We start from the raw sequence: 14,289 nt of genomic DNA on the forward strand, positions 1-14,289 counted from the left end.
CAGAGACTGTGAATGCTTATGCATTTACCGTTACTCTTCCGTGACAAATGTCAGCAGCCGCAAAAGACTGGTCTGATTTGCATAGCCATTGGGGGAGCAATGTAAGGCAACTTGAGCAATCTAGTAAATTCAGATTCAATATTGCTGAATTATCTAGATTTACAATTTGATTCTTTTGTAGCTCACTTGTTTCATTCATAATTTCCAGTTTGAATGTGTAAGCTTGCAAAGTCTCTAGTTTATATATCTCATAGGGCGTATACCCTGAAGGAAATAATTTAATTCCACTGTATAAAAACAAGCTTAGAACAGCAAACACAAGAGCCCAGCTTAGATTTCTAGATATACCATCACTGATAAGTTACAAATTCAATATTAAACAGAACTGGTTACATTCTGTCCCCGTTAAAAGCTTCCAGCATAAACAGGCAATAAAATATAGTTGTTAATAAGTGACAGCAATACAACCACATGTATTTTGTAACTTCTAGCTGCTACTACTTAAAAAGTTCCTCACTAGCAGTGAGCAGAAAGATGATCAGGGAGAGGAGGCTGGCGAGCGGTGGCGGGGGCGTGTGTGTAAACTATTAATACAAGCCTTCTACAACTCTGGCACCGTGGTGGGTAACCAGCTTCTAAAAAAAAAAAAAATGCATGTACAGAATACATGCCAACGTCTGTAGGATTCTAGTGCCACTCACAGCTTTCTTTAAATAACGGATGTGCTACTCACTTCCTCTGTTCTATTCAAAATCCGTGGGCAGCCATAACCTTGCCCAGAACCATGCCTGTTGCATAACAGCGAAGCTACTTGAGCGTCAGGCACAGAGAAGCCAAAAGTTGACAAGGCAGAAGGGCAAACCATTTCTCCCTCTCTGCTTCCTTCAAGAGCCACATAACATCTGCGAGCAGGATGCAGGCCAGCGGTTTGATTCCTCCAGAGCTCAGGAAAAAAAGCCTTTCCTCTACCTCACTGTAGTGCAGAACTCATGCTTTCATGTAAAGATTTTACGGAAAGCATGAAATGATGTGGATCATTCAGCTCCTACACAGGCAGAAAGCTAGCTGGAGAACAGCAGTCCCAGGAACATCTCTTTAAAGGCATCTGGAAACATGACTAGTTTCAAGTGGGAGCACTGTCCCCATCCTGCTGTGTTGAATGTGATGCTCCATCCCCAGCATTTGCTGGGAACAGCAGTCTTGCTTTCCCTCCACTCACCTCCAGCCACGTCACTCCTGTTTCTACCTGTGAGAGCAATAGTAAGGTGTAGCCACAGGGTGAGTTAGCAAACTGATAAAAACATTACCGAGTGGGTTAGTTTCCCATGAGATAAGCAGCATGAAAGAAATCACCCTGCAATCACATAAGCATTACCTCTGCCAAGGGAGCCGCAGCAGGGATTGGGGCACAAGGTAGGACCACCCGAGACGTATCAGATGAGGTACCTGCAGCACCAAACTGCCTCCAAAGCTTCTAGCATCAGGTTTTGCCCTCCAAGTGTGAATCTTCTGCTTAATTTTCAATCCATAACAGGTTTATGAAGGAGTTTAAAATTTAAAAGAAATGTTTCGTATTTATTTCTTACAGGATTATTTAAGTAGAAAACATACTACAACAATGTGTAACAGCTTCAACTTTAGAGAGCTGGGTTTTGTGCCAGTACAATAAAAATCTGCTGGATATTTCAGATCACCATCTTAACATACTGCTGGATATTCCACATTAGCATTATCAGATAAGGTCAGTTACTCAAAAGAATCAAAGTTCCCACGATGCTAAATGGAATGCACGTGGAACACATTCAACTTGATGTAAGAACAGACCACTCGCATGGAGATCATAAAAAACAATCAAAAGGAACTGGGTTTAAATTTACATGTTTATCCTTGCTTTCTTCAACATACAGGATTCTAATATTTAATCATTATTATACACCTCAAGAATTCAGCTTTATTTTATTCACAACATGGAACTTCACCTTCCTCCTAAAGTTTGCACTTGACCAGATGGAGGTATAATCAAGCTAATTTACAATGTATCACTGTCTTCATTTGTCCTGGTCTGCAATTTCTGAATGCTAGACTGATAAAATTGTCCCTCTATTTATTTTTCTCATAAAGAATAAAAGAACAAAGTTCTTCCCTCACTTCCTTACAAAGATGGAAATTTGCATTCATAATGGGACTAACGTATTGACATACTGAGTACTACAATATCTGTTAAAACATTTACTTTTAAGTCCTCAGAGCTAGCACAGGCAGTCAAATCATCCCATCCCTGTTTGAACCATGAGACCTGTGCAATACATTCCCACATGCTTTGTGCTGGCTGTTTTTCTTCTGCCAAGGTGGAACAGCTTAGACAGGACCTCCGTCCTAAAGCAGCTTATACCTCCCACCTTCAGGCAAATAAAGAGACTTCCGAGAGACAGGACAAACAAGTACGTATGCCAGTACGCTGCGGGAGCCAAAGGAAATTGTCCGACGATGTGGGTCAAGTCCTGCTGCTTTGACTACTGACAACCAGTTCTGCTTCTGGTCCCATCCACACCTGCACAAAAAGACACCAGCAGTTTGGCCCTGTCAATAGCCTTCCACGTGCACCAACATCTGGGCACCCCTCCGGAGCAGGGTCCCGTGGAAAGGAACAGCAGGACACATAACCTGACCGTTCAAGTGGGCACAGGGCACCTGCCAGGATTAATGCTCTTTAACATGGCAACGGAAAAGGTTTCAAGTTTCCCTCAAAATTTAAGCAACTACAAGTCAAGGCAAAAGCTCTGAGAACTTCTTTGAAAGCAAAACTTCTGTTCCCAACCTATTTTCATTTCTGCTTTCACCTGTACATAAGTCTTCTCATATTTAAAATATTTCATATTAGAGAAACCAAGCAGAATAGCTTTAAAAACAAAGAACATGTTGGCATTGCCAAACAAATCTCACATTTCACAACCATAGAACACACCACCAAGCAGCTGCATCAATCACAAAGAAGTTAAAACAAAAGCCCCAAGAAATCATATGACCAGTGTCGTTCGTATTGACAACAAAGCACTTTTTCCACATAAGGAAACAAAATTACATACTGCCCACAGCAAGTTCAAAGCAAAAACATTGACAACGCAAATCAGAAGCTGGTGCATTCTTCAAAAATTTAACATACCTGATTCATGTAAAAATGTCTTCTCAAAATACATGTTGGAAGACATCAAATTCATTATAGGACACTGAACATGGGAAATCTTTTGAATTTTCTTACTGTTAGTCTTCTCAAACATACAGGCCAATTAAAGGAGTCAGACTTAAAATTTTGTCCCAGCCTGCAAGCTCCTCTTGGGTTCAAACAGATCATGTCCTAATCCAAAAGATACCTTCAAGAAATCCACTTCTGAAACTCTCCTGTCACCAATACCAAGTCACACATCGCAATTCAATGCACTTGGAGCTTAGTTCCCTTGTCAGATCCTTCTGACACGGGACAGAGGCTATCCACACTATACAGCATAGGTGCGCTTTCACCCTGAAACACTTACCACTGTGTAAAACCCTTAGAGACAAAGCTTTATGAAAATAATTCAGAAGAAACCAGCAAATTTATCAATTACCCTGCATGCCCACTGAAAGCATGCCTTTTCTTCCAGAGACCACTGACATTGCTTAACTACTTCCTAGTTTTTCAAAGACACTTGGCTTAGGGATAGCAAATGAACTAAGAAAAGTTTCTTCCACGCTAGAGTTTTTAATTTATCCATAAAGCTCTAATCTCCCAATTTTAGGAAGCTTGTTGCATCACAAATAGTTAAAAAGAAAACCATAAAAATGTTTCCATTCAGTATTCTGACAATGCAATACAGCTGTGAGAATTAAAAAAAGCTGAAAGTAGAGAACCTTGAAAAGAAAGCAGAACATCTGTTGCCCCATCTATTTAAGCTTTTACCTCCCACTCACGCTGACACCATATACACTATGCCAGATCTGTGATAAAGGCATCTGTCCCTGTGAACCTAGCCCGAGGCCATCAAAGTCAACTCTCATAAGCTATTGAGAGTTCATTAGAAAAGTTTTGTACTACTGATACAGTGAAACAGCCAAACACCAAACAGTCTCTCTGAGGCTGCTAGCTCTTAAAACAAATGCTTCATGACTGTTCAATTTTTGCATAGTGCAGTGTCTCAGACAGTTTTGCCAGCACAGATATATCAACTAAAAGAATAAAGTAAAAAAGCCATGTACTAGACATCACTGCTACTTCAGCAACGTAACAACCATGAAAAAGCAGAGCATTTTTGATAGCTTTGCTTGTGGTATTTGTGGAGATGATACAGTACTGCTAGCAGAAACACTCGCAGCAGAATACACTGCAAATTCATTTGGAGTCTCTACCAACATGTTTCTTTGTAGTGTGGACTAATTGCCCCTTTCTAACAGCTGGACCATACTAAGAACATATAGCCCTTGAAGTAACATCACTGGAACTTTTAAATCAAACAGCAAAGGTTATGCTTTTAGAACCAGACATCCTGGGCTTGATCACCACTGTCAATGAAATGCATACAAGTATAATATGATACTGAGGTACACTCAACATGAGACAGTTTGTTGATTCCCCCACCCACCCACCACCCAGAAACTCCCAACACTTCCGTCAGCCTGTTGCAAAACGACAGAAACAAACCAACAAGATTAAGGTTACTAGAATTCAGAGGAAAAAGCAAGGCTTTACTTTGCATGCTCAACCCCACTGTGCTTCTCGCCAGTTCATGTGCCAGCAGCACAAGAGCCCTTTCTGCAGCAGCTACATTTCACTTCCCCTCTGAGCCCCCTTATAGCCTCATGAAGGATTCACCATCCATCTCACACACACTGCCTCTGTAGCACTATCAGCTGAACAGGCTCCCTTTCTCTGTCTCACCCCACTCAGCCCTGCTTTGAGCAAGCCAAATCCTCACAAGCTGTTTGAGATGATCCCAGTGCTCATCATCTCCCCACAGACACGCTCTGCTACCATTTGTGGGACCGCGCTGCAGACTAGATCCGGCAGTCTGTGCATGACCCTTTTTTTCTGGCTGGGTAAGTTCGCTGTTCTGCTTCATGCCTGGCACCACCAGAAGTTGTGCCAGCGACACCACAAATCGCTAAGTCCCCAAGCCACTATTACTGCTACAGTTTATGTACAGTTGAACTATAGCCTCAGCTAACTTTCAGTTTAGTAAATCTTTTACAGAAGAACAGAAGAAACTCTTTAAAATAATAATAAAAAGCTGGCTGGGGTAAAGTCGCTTTAATTCATTTTTGACACCTGGTGTCAAGCCAAGGCTCACGAGAAACAGTCTTGCTTCTTTGAAGCAGAACAGCATGCTAATTTGTGCTGGCAGCTCACTACAATTTTTTGAACTTCAGAAGTGAAGGAAAAATGTTTAGAAGCACAATTTTGATAATCACAGAATCAAAGAGATCACAAGAAGTGCATTCAGGATAGTATTTAATCCCAGTTACTACCCAAACTTCTTTTACTATCAACACTCTGCAGTGTATGCTAGTATTAAACAGGATTGAAGAACAGGCTTTACCATGAAATCAGAGGAGTGGGGAGAGTGCCCTGAAGGTTATTCATTAGCATTATCTCTATGTGTAGCTCACTGGGGAAAGAATAAGGAAGAGTCCTCTGTGGCATTCTATTCAAATGCATGAGACATATTTAAATGGGGAAGGGAGATATTTCTGATGCAGACTTCACAGCAGGTCCATGACAGCATCAGTTTCACTAACACTCTGAAGATCTAGGCTAAAGAGGCCTTTGCCATACAGAACTGAGATGTGCACCTTGCATCTCCTGAACTATACGAAGACCTGAGCCAAAACTCCAAGGGCTCTCAAGTTAGCATCACGTTTTTCATAGCAAGGCAAAAAGTCCTGAGCAGTACCTAGTAAAAACAGAGCATGGCCTAAATTTTATGTGAGAAGAAACCGACAAGTTAATTAAAACCTACAGCTGCATCCCCATTTCTAAGGGCTGCATCTCAGAAGTAATCCCCCAACCTCCTTCCTGCACCCAGACCTCAACCAGCCTATTTAAAGGCCAGGGAACAATAAACACTGATGAGCAGAAAGGGTCGGGGGAAGGAAGAAGACCATTACACTGACTGCGGAACGACTCCTGGGCAAGGAGAGTTGAAGACACTTTTTCGGAGGAGCACAAAGCACAGCAGCCCATTCCTCAGGCCAGCTGGGACCCCCAGCCCGGCCAGTTCCCCCCGTTCCCCGCCGCCTCCTGCCAGGACCCCCGCCCGCCGCGACCCCTGCGCCTGCCCCCGCTAACCCCCGTCCCCCAGCCGCCCACACCCCGCGGGGCACGGCACAGCCCGCTGCCCCCTGCACGCCCCTTCTCTCCCCTCGCACGGTGCTCCCGGCTGCAGCGAGGGCAGCCCCTCTTTTCCCCCCCCTCACAAGCCGGGTCTCCCCCCGCTGCAACACGCTGTCCTCCCCTTGCAGGGGGGTTACCGGCCCCCCCACCCCGTGCAAGCAGGGCACCCCGAGGCCCCCCCCCGCTGCGAACAGCAGCGCTCCCTCCTCCCCGCCCTCAGGGCAGCTCCCCCGGCAGAGGGGAGCCCCTTCCCTGCCGCCCGGCCCCGCGCCGCTCTCACAGGGCGGCCCCGCTCCCCGCCCGCCGGCCCGCGACCCCCGGCCGCACAGGCCCCGCAGGACACTGGGGGCCCTCGGCCCCACCGGGACCCCGAGCGGGGCAGAACCGGTGAGCGTTCCCGCGCACCCTTCTCACCTGCGGGCCGCGGCTGCCCGCCCGGCGCCGGCCGCGGGCCCCGCTCCGGAGCGTTCCCAAAGTCCCGAGCGCGGCCCCGCTCCCCGCGCCCGCCCGCCCGCCCGCCGCCGCCTGGCCCCGCCTCCGCCTGGCCCCGCCTCCCGGTACCGCACGTCACCGCCCGCGCCAACATGGCGGGCGCCGGGCCTGTGCGCATGCGCCTAGGGGGGCAGGGGACCAAGGCGAGGCGGGGGGACTGGCGAGGGGGCGTGCCTGGGGGCGGGGCGTGGTAGGGGCGGGGCTATGTAAAAGGGGCGTGGCTATGTAAAAGAGGCGTGGTATGTGCCCGCGGGCCGGGGAGGGGCAGGAGGGAGGAAAGGGGGGATGGATGGATGGATGGATGGATGGATGGATGGATGGATGGATGGATGGATGGATGGATGGATGGATGGATGGATGGATGGATGGATGGATGGATGGATGGATGGACGGATGGACGGACGGACGGACGGACGGACGGACGGACGGACGGACGGACGAGTGGACGGACGGACGGGTGGATAGATGGATGGATGGATGGAAGGGTGAATGGATGGATAGATGGACGGATGGATGGGTGGACAGATGGATGGATGGGTGGATGGGTGGATGGATGGAGGAAGGGAGGGAGGGAGGGATGGGTGGGTAGGTGGGTGGGTAGGTGGGTGGGTGGGAGGGAGGGATGGATAGATGGAAGGAAGGAGGTAGGGAGGGATGGATGGGGTGATTCAGGGAGCAGGCTGCAGTGCACAGGGGCAGGAGCACTGCCTGTGGGGGCTGTCCCCAGGAGCACGGTGCATCAAGAAGAGCTGCTGGAAGAGCAGGGAGGACAGCAAGAGGCAGCAACAGCCCTTGGTGACTTAGCGAATGCGAGTGATAGTTGTACAAAAACATCTCCTTGCGTTCTCCTGGGGATTAATTTGGGACCAGCGTTATTACCAAGTGAAAGGCCAGCCCCAAGTTGCTTTTCTGACCAAAGCTCAGAATTGCTTCACCTGCTCCTGTAACACTGCAGGATGGTAACCCCAAGGTTTCTTCACAGTCCTGTCCTCTCTTTCATGTGGCTGCAGCTTCGATTTGGGAACTGTTTTTCTTCTGCCATTCTGCCTGTATTGTTTCCTGTAAACACACCTTTAATTACTGAACCTCCAACATTCAACAAATTTTTGCCTGTAGGTAATCTTAGGGCAAATAACGCCTTAGTTAAGACCAGTCAACCCTGATGAAGTTATAGGAATTTCAGCAATGCAATTCAGGGCAGAACTGGATGCAAAACTAATTATGAAGCCATAGGTAGCCTTCCAGCCAAGACTGCAATAAACTCCTCATAGCAGCTCTGTAACTTCAGCTTGGTAAATGTCCTTGGCTTGAAAGATGCCAGCTTTAGCCCTAAAGGAAAGGTTAAACAACCTCTGAGATCATACCACACCATTTGAGAGTTGCCTATCTCCAGCACTGCTTGCTTTTAAAGCCGTCTTATCTGGAAATTTTTGAAATTGGCTTATCAAAGCCAGCATATCATCTATCTCAGAGTGAAAGAGATTCTGGTTAAGTAACTCTCTAACAGATTTTGCTATGGGCAGTTTCAGGTTCACTTCTGTTCTCTTCACATCTTTAACACCAACAGAAGCAAATTCAGGCACAGAGAACCAATCGTCGCTAGACTCAAGCTGTTAAGAAATTCAGTATCTCACCTGTAGAAGAAAGCATTTTTTGTGTATACTTTTCCTACTTCTGTCCTTGAAAATGGCCTCGTGCATGAGCCAGCGCCAATCTCAACTTATCTTTACAAAACTTTGGGAGGAACGCATCTCCACTGAGAAGAGACACGGACATAGTGACACGCTGGTTATTTCTTCCCAGAGTAACTCCAGTCTTGGAATGTGCTCGCTCGCAGTGTTTTACAAAAGGCAGGTTGTTACAGTGAGCTCTTCACCTTTATACTTACTTCTTTCCATTAGAAAGTGAAATTTGCCATTAAAAAAGTCTGTAGCTATAAAACACGGGTCCCTCCAGATACAATGCTCTTGCAGCTCTTTTTATTCCCAAGGCAAGGTAACGTCTACAATGCACATTTAACATGGGCTCTTGTCCAGGTTTCAAACCCACACTTCTAACCACAGAGAAACTTTCTGATCATTTTTGCTTACTTACGTAGCAGAAGGTGGGATTTTTACAGCCCATGTTCCATCTCATTTCACAATTGAATATACCCATATTTTTTGCTAATGACTTGACAAATGAATCTAACAGTGCTTCGGTGTTCTTTTAAATGTTCCACCTTGAAGACCAGGCAAGTTTTCCCAGGCTTTACTTGGGATCTCTCAGCACCAAAACCCACAGATGTGCCTCTGGAAGCCCCTAGATGACAGCCCAGCTGCACAGGCGAAGGGCTGGAAAGCCCTGTTCAGCAGACCTAGGCTCTGTCACTAAGGATTTCATATGGAAAATCTGTGTACTGGCGTCGCTCAAATGTTATATTGCCATTAACAAAATTGTTCCAAGCATACTTTTCTATGAAGCTTTGATGTCTCTGTTATCTATTTATCTGCAAGAAATCCACCTTAAATTTGCTGTAGACCCTCTGTCAGGCATCTCAGAGTATAAACACAACACAAGAAAAATATACAAAATTACTAATATAAAGCAATCTACAAGGCAAGTTTGTATACATAACTTTCACACAAGACTGTAATCACAAACATTTCCTATTAAAGTCTACTTCCAGCATAGTACCTTTCAAAACATCATTCTAAGTATTTATATCTGACATTTGATAACTATAATGAACACAATTTGCCGAGGCAATATATGTTTCCAGCATCTAACAGCAGTATAAAGAATGAACAAAATTACCAGTTCAGACAGAGCATGTTTATATTCACCCCGCAATCATTTTGCATTGATATTACAGATTACAGTGAGAGAACAATATCCATTCAGCAACAGTATTTCCTGTTCAGAAATTTTACAACTTGATTTTATCTAAAAAGAAAATATAACGCATACCCAGCCCCACCTGAGCTCAAAACAATTCACTCTGAACATTTGTCATAAATTATAACAGAATCTATTAGGAAGCCAAATGCAGAACTTGGAACTAAGGAACTAAGAGGAACCAAGCTCTATTAAGCTTCAATTGCTTGTGACGAGGTAGATTCACTATTTGCAGTTCTGCAGATAGTCACTGGTGAACTTAATTTGAGCGTGTGAGGAGCTACAGGGGGAGTACACATACATGTGTATTTAAGGCAGCGTTTCTCCAGCTGTTTTGGCTAGCATCGCCTGCCAAAGCGAACTGCACCATCCACGACCCCTTCTCCAAGTGCGATGCTGTAGAGTAAAATGCATCTACTTCCAGCTCTTGAAGCGAGCTTGTCCATTGCACGAGCACTTTTTATTTCCTTGCACCTTTTGCATTTTGCTGTTCAGAAAAGTTGCTTTCAGGATTTATGCTTTTTCTATACTGAAAATGTTCTGTGTTAGATAGATCTGCATATTCATGCCACAATAACAGCCTCACAGAATTAAAATAATTCTAAAATGACATGCGAGGTGCATATCTGTCAAGCAGTAAACACTGAAAATATTTTGTGATAAAAATAATTAATTTTAAGAATATTTAAAGCCCTCAACTTTCCCCGTCACCCCCAGTGACAGACAGCTTGATTCCAGCCATACACACTCATTTCCAAAGTTCACTGACTACTCTTGTCCCCACTAATGCATAACAAACCCTACAGAGCTGGTTTTTCCAAGTCAGTTTTATTAACCTGGTCTAAAAAGTAACATCTTGTAGTTATTTTTTAGTAACTAAAGCTGTCTGGAGCAGCTCCATCAGTATTACTCCAACCTCCAAGAGGGAGATAGGGATTTGAGCAGCAATAAATCATGTTTGCTGAGGCTGGTGAAGCCTTATAAAAAAATCTTTCCAGAGCAGAGCGTACCTACATCCTATTTGTGCTGTTTTCCCACGGTGTGAATTGGAAATTTCCCCAAGGAGGTTACCAAATTCAAAATCCTCAGTGGGAGGCTCACTGCCCCAGCAGTGCTCTGCCACGCTGCCCTACTCCACCTCCACTTCCAGCAGCTCCCAGGAAGCACCAGCCACTTTCCAGGAACACCAGAAAGGAAGGAAAGCCTCTCCCATTTCCCAGGAAGGGGGGATGTTCAGACCGATGGCATTTGTCTTCCCAAGTTAACTGTTAATGCATGACGGAGCCCTGCTCTCCTGGGGATGGCTGAGCTCCCGCCTGCCCATGGGAAGCGGTGAATGAATCCCTTGTTCTGCTTTGCTTGCCTGCGCAGCTTTTGCTTTACCTGTTAAACTGCCTTTATCTCAGCCCCTGAGTTTTCTCACTTTTACTCTTCTGATTCACACCCCCATTCCCCCGGGGAGGGAGAGCAAGCGAGCGGCTGCATGGGGTTTAGTTGCATGCCGGGGTTAAAACACAACAGCACAGGGGAAGTTTCTGGCATCTTCTCACAGAAGCCACCCCTGTAGCCCCCCGCCCTGCTACCAAAACCTTGCCGTGCAAACCCACCAAAGCTTGGAAGAGAAAATAACTGCCTGGTATGTGCTGGCACACATTAGCATTTTAGATTACAGTTGTAATACAGATAGACCCTGCGTGTGCAAGCCTTGATTTTCAGCCTTTTTTCACCATCCATAGTCATTCCCACAAACACAAAAAGGAGTGTAAAAAACTAACCTAAAACCTAATTTTTGCTGATACCGCTTTTAATGTCTCATCTCTCTTTGCCCTGTTAATGTCTGGTCTCTCTATACCCTCCATACAGTTTCCCACTGTGGAAATGATGGTTACTGGGGACAGCAGAGCAAACCGGCTGTTTGGACAGCCTGCCCTTCTCTACCAGGCAAAACCGCAGCAGAACAAGGAAGAAATCAGCATAAACATCATTGCTATTCTCAAAGAAACATTTCCAATGTAAATGGAGCATGTCACCAGAGAGACACAGTCAAAATACAAAAATGTGTAGGAAGGGGGAATTATTTTGGCCACTGAGCATTAAAATTCATCATGTGTAGGGAAAAAAAGACAGTAAACATTCAGGGTACGATTGATCCAAACCTTACGAGTTCAGGAAGATAAATGAAATGTGAAAGGAGTGGAAGGAAAGATGGGGAAATCAGAGAAGAGTACTGCAAGGAGTACAGTCCATAACTAACATTCAGGCAGAAAGGAAGCCATCCCAGTGCAAGAGGAGGGTTAAGCGCCTCAGGAATTTGGAGTGGTTGCAAAATTTAACATAGCAACTACAAAGACAGTATCTGACCTAAATATGCCACTTACATCCTTACATTGTCTTGTGCTACAATAACCTCTATAGTTTGAGAACATGAAGGACTAAAAAAAATGTAACACTGACATTTTAATCCTATTTTTTTAAACTCATACGTGGTAAGACTGCTATTTGAGTTATTCTTTTTAAACAAAATAGCAGTAGATCTTTCCTGCTGTATCATGCCAGCTCTGTATAAACAGGTGAAGTGGTGATCAGACAGTCCATCACTCCCTTTCAGCATCAGAGGTCCATTGCCCAGGGTATAAGTTATCATGATGGCCACACAAAATATTTTACCCACTTTGTCTTGCAAATTCTTGTCTGATTGCAACATTTACATTTGTAACAAGGGCTTCCTCATCTTCGGTTGAATAAATTGTTTTGGAAGCCTTCCTTGGGAACATAAGCAAGGACAAGTAACAAGCCTTTACCAACTGCAGTCTGCCAGTCTCAGCATCGAGTCTTCCCTTACCTCAGATGATTTCATTCAAAGAAAATAAACAGCAGTGGAGCTTGTAATTTTCTCCAAAGTCATTTTGGAATTTATCATGTTTTTCCTCCAGCTAATCTCAGTGAAGCAGAATTTTAGATTTGGAGGAATAGCTATTTTTAAAATTGAGTCCTTTATGTTATAACATATTATAATTTAAAAATCACTGTTTTTTACTGGCCAGCAAGTGGTTTTCCTTAGCTGCGGTAAAGAACTATCTGGGGAGCAGGGGAAGGCTGCAGGTTGTGCCCAAGAACTCAGTGCAGGACTCTGTCAAGACATTTCCTTGGAAATCCAGGCGTTCTTCCACAGCAGCCTTCATTTGTAAGTCCTACAGGAAATTTTTTGTAAAGTCTTCCCTTGCTTGCTGTCTTTGAGATACATATTCCTAAAGAGTGTTGGGGCAACCTAATATTTTAGTGGTACTATTACTCTGGATTGCTCTTTTTCTTAATTTCTTACACACGTTCTGAGACAGTCCAGGAAGAGTGGGAATCCGACATTTGAGTCATAGATTTTCAGAAAGTTCTAAGTCCTAGTTATCTGGGGTTTTGTAAGCCAGTTTTGTATCTTCACTGTCTCGTTTCCAAGGTTTGGGGTTTGATCTAGCTTTTACTATCTCAAGGAAAAAAATAGCCAGATGTAATCCTTTTTTTGCTGTCAGGCAATAAGTGAAGTAGTGCAAGTAAGGAAATGCTTCCAACAAATGTCAGAGGAAAAACACAAAATACAATACTCAGCTTGAACTCTACACATTTCCAAAATGTGCTACAAAAGGGCTTTTAATATCATTCCCATCAATCTCTCTTTTATTTTTAAATGTCTGTACAGCTAGAATGTCCCAACATTGAGCTTTGATGTGCCAGCATGGGAATGCTTTATGATTCATGAAATAATTACGTTCTCATTTACCATATACAAGTTTCAACAGCCAGCAGAAATGCTGGGTTAATCAATGTCTTCTGCAAGTCCTCACTGTTCTTCTAGTTTGGGCAATAACTGCAGCACTTTTTGCACAGGATTACTAGTCACCACAGATAACTACTTTCCCCTCTGTAGACTGTATATTCTCCAGGCTAAACAATTTATCATTGCATGCTTATATGCTTTTGTTCCCCGCTGGCAAATGGTACTGACTTCTCCCATATGACCACAGGTCAGCTTTAAGAATATGACAGGAATTTAAAATAATAATAATAATAAAATCGCAAACTTCAGTAAAATCACCTTGCTTTTGACTCCTAAAACTGGTGATACAGGTCTTTCTTATCACAAAGAGGAAACAGGGAGCTCAACACTTATCTTGCCAGGAATGTGGCAGGATAAAGAAGATCACTTTCATCTTCCTTCCCGTTCCCACAGGTGGGGATGGACAAGGAACAAGTGCCAGTGGAGGAAACTGCTCCAGCCAACAGAGTTCAGCCAGGATGCAGGAAAAGTGGCCTGTGCCAGATGGAGGGTTTATGTATGTAATTCCCCCTGGAGCAATAGGGAGAGCAGTGGCTTTTGATGAGGCAATAGAGCAGTGCACTACAGCACTGCACTGCTTTTTTGCTCAAGGTACATGGCACACTCCATAAGCTAGCTTGGTACCTGGGAATTTCTTTCCACATAGAAGAAAGCAATGCACCTTTGTTTCCTTACAATTAACATTAAGGTTAGAAAGTTTGGAACTCTAACAACGCCTGTATGTCGT

At 44.5% G+C, this 14,289-nt stretch overlaps 1 protein-coding gene across 8 annotated transcripts in view; it reads right to left on the bottom strand.

Moving 5' to 3' along the window:
- Positions 1-6,871, bottom strand: part of KLHL13 (kelch like family member 13) — an 85,096-nt gene extending 78,225 nt beyond the window's left edge. For 2 of the 8 annotated variants that reach the window (XM_040614368.1, XM_040614362.1), the window contains exon 1: positions 6,779-6,871. The gene's annotated coding sequence lies outside the window, so the exon portion shown is untranslated. The remainder of the gene's footprint in view (positions 1-6,778) is intronic. The other 6 variants (XM_040614366.1, XM_040614369.1, XM_040614357.1 and 3 more) reach the window with 6 other exon arrangements.
- Positions 6,872-14,289: the final 7,418 nt, after the last annotated feature.

This window comes from Falco naumanni, chromosome 14 (genome assembly GCF_017639655.2).
Source record: "Falco naumanni isolate bFalNau1 chromosome 14, bFalNau1.pat, whole genome shotgun sequence".
Taxonomy (NCBI): Eukaryota; Metazoa; Chordata; class Aves; order Falconiformes; family Falconidae; genus Falco; species Falco naumanni.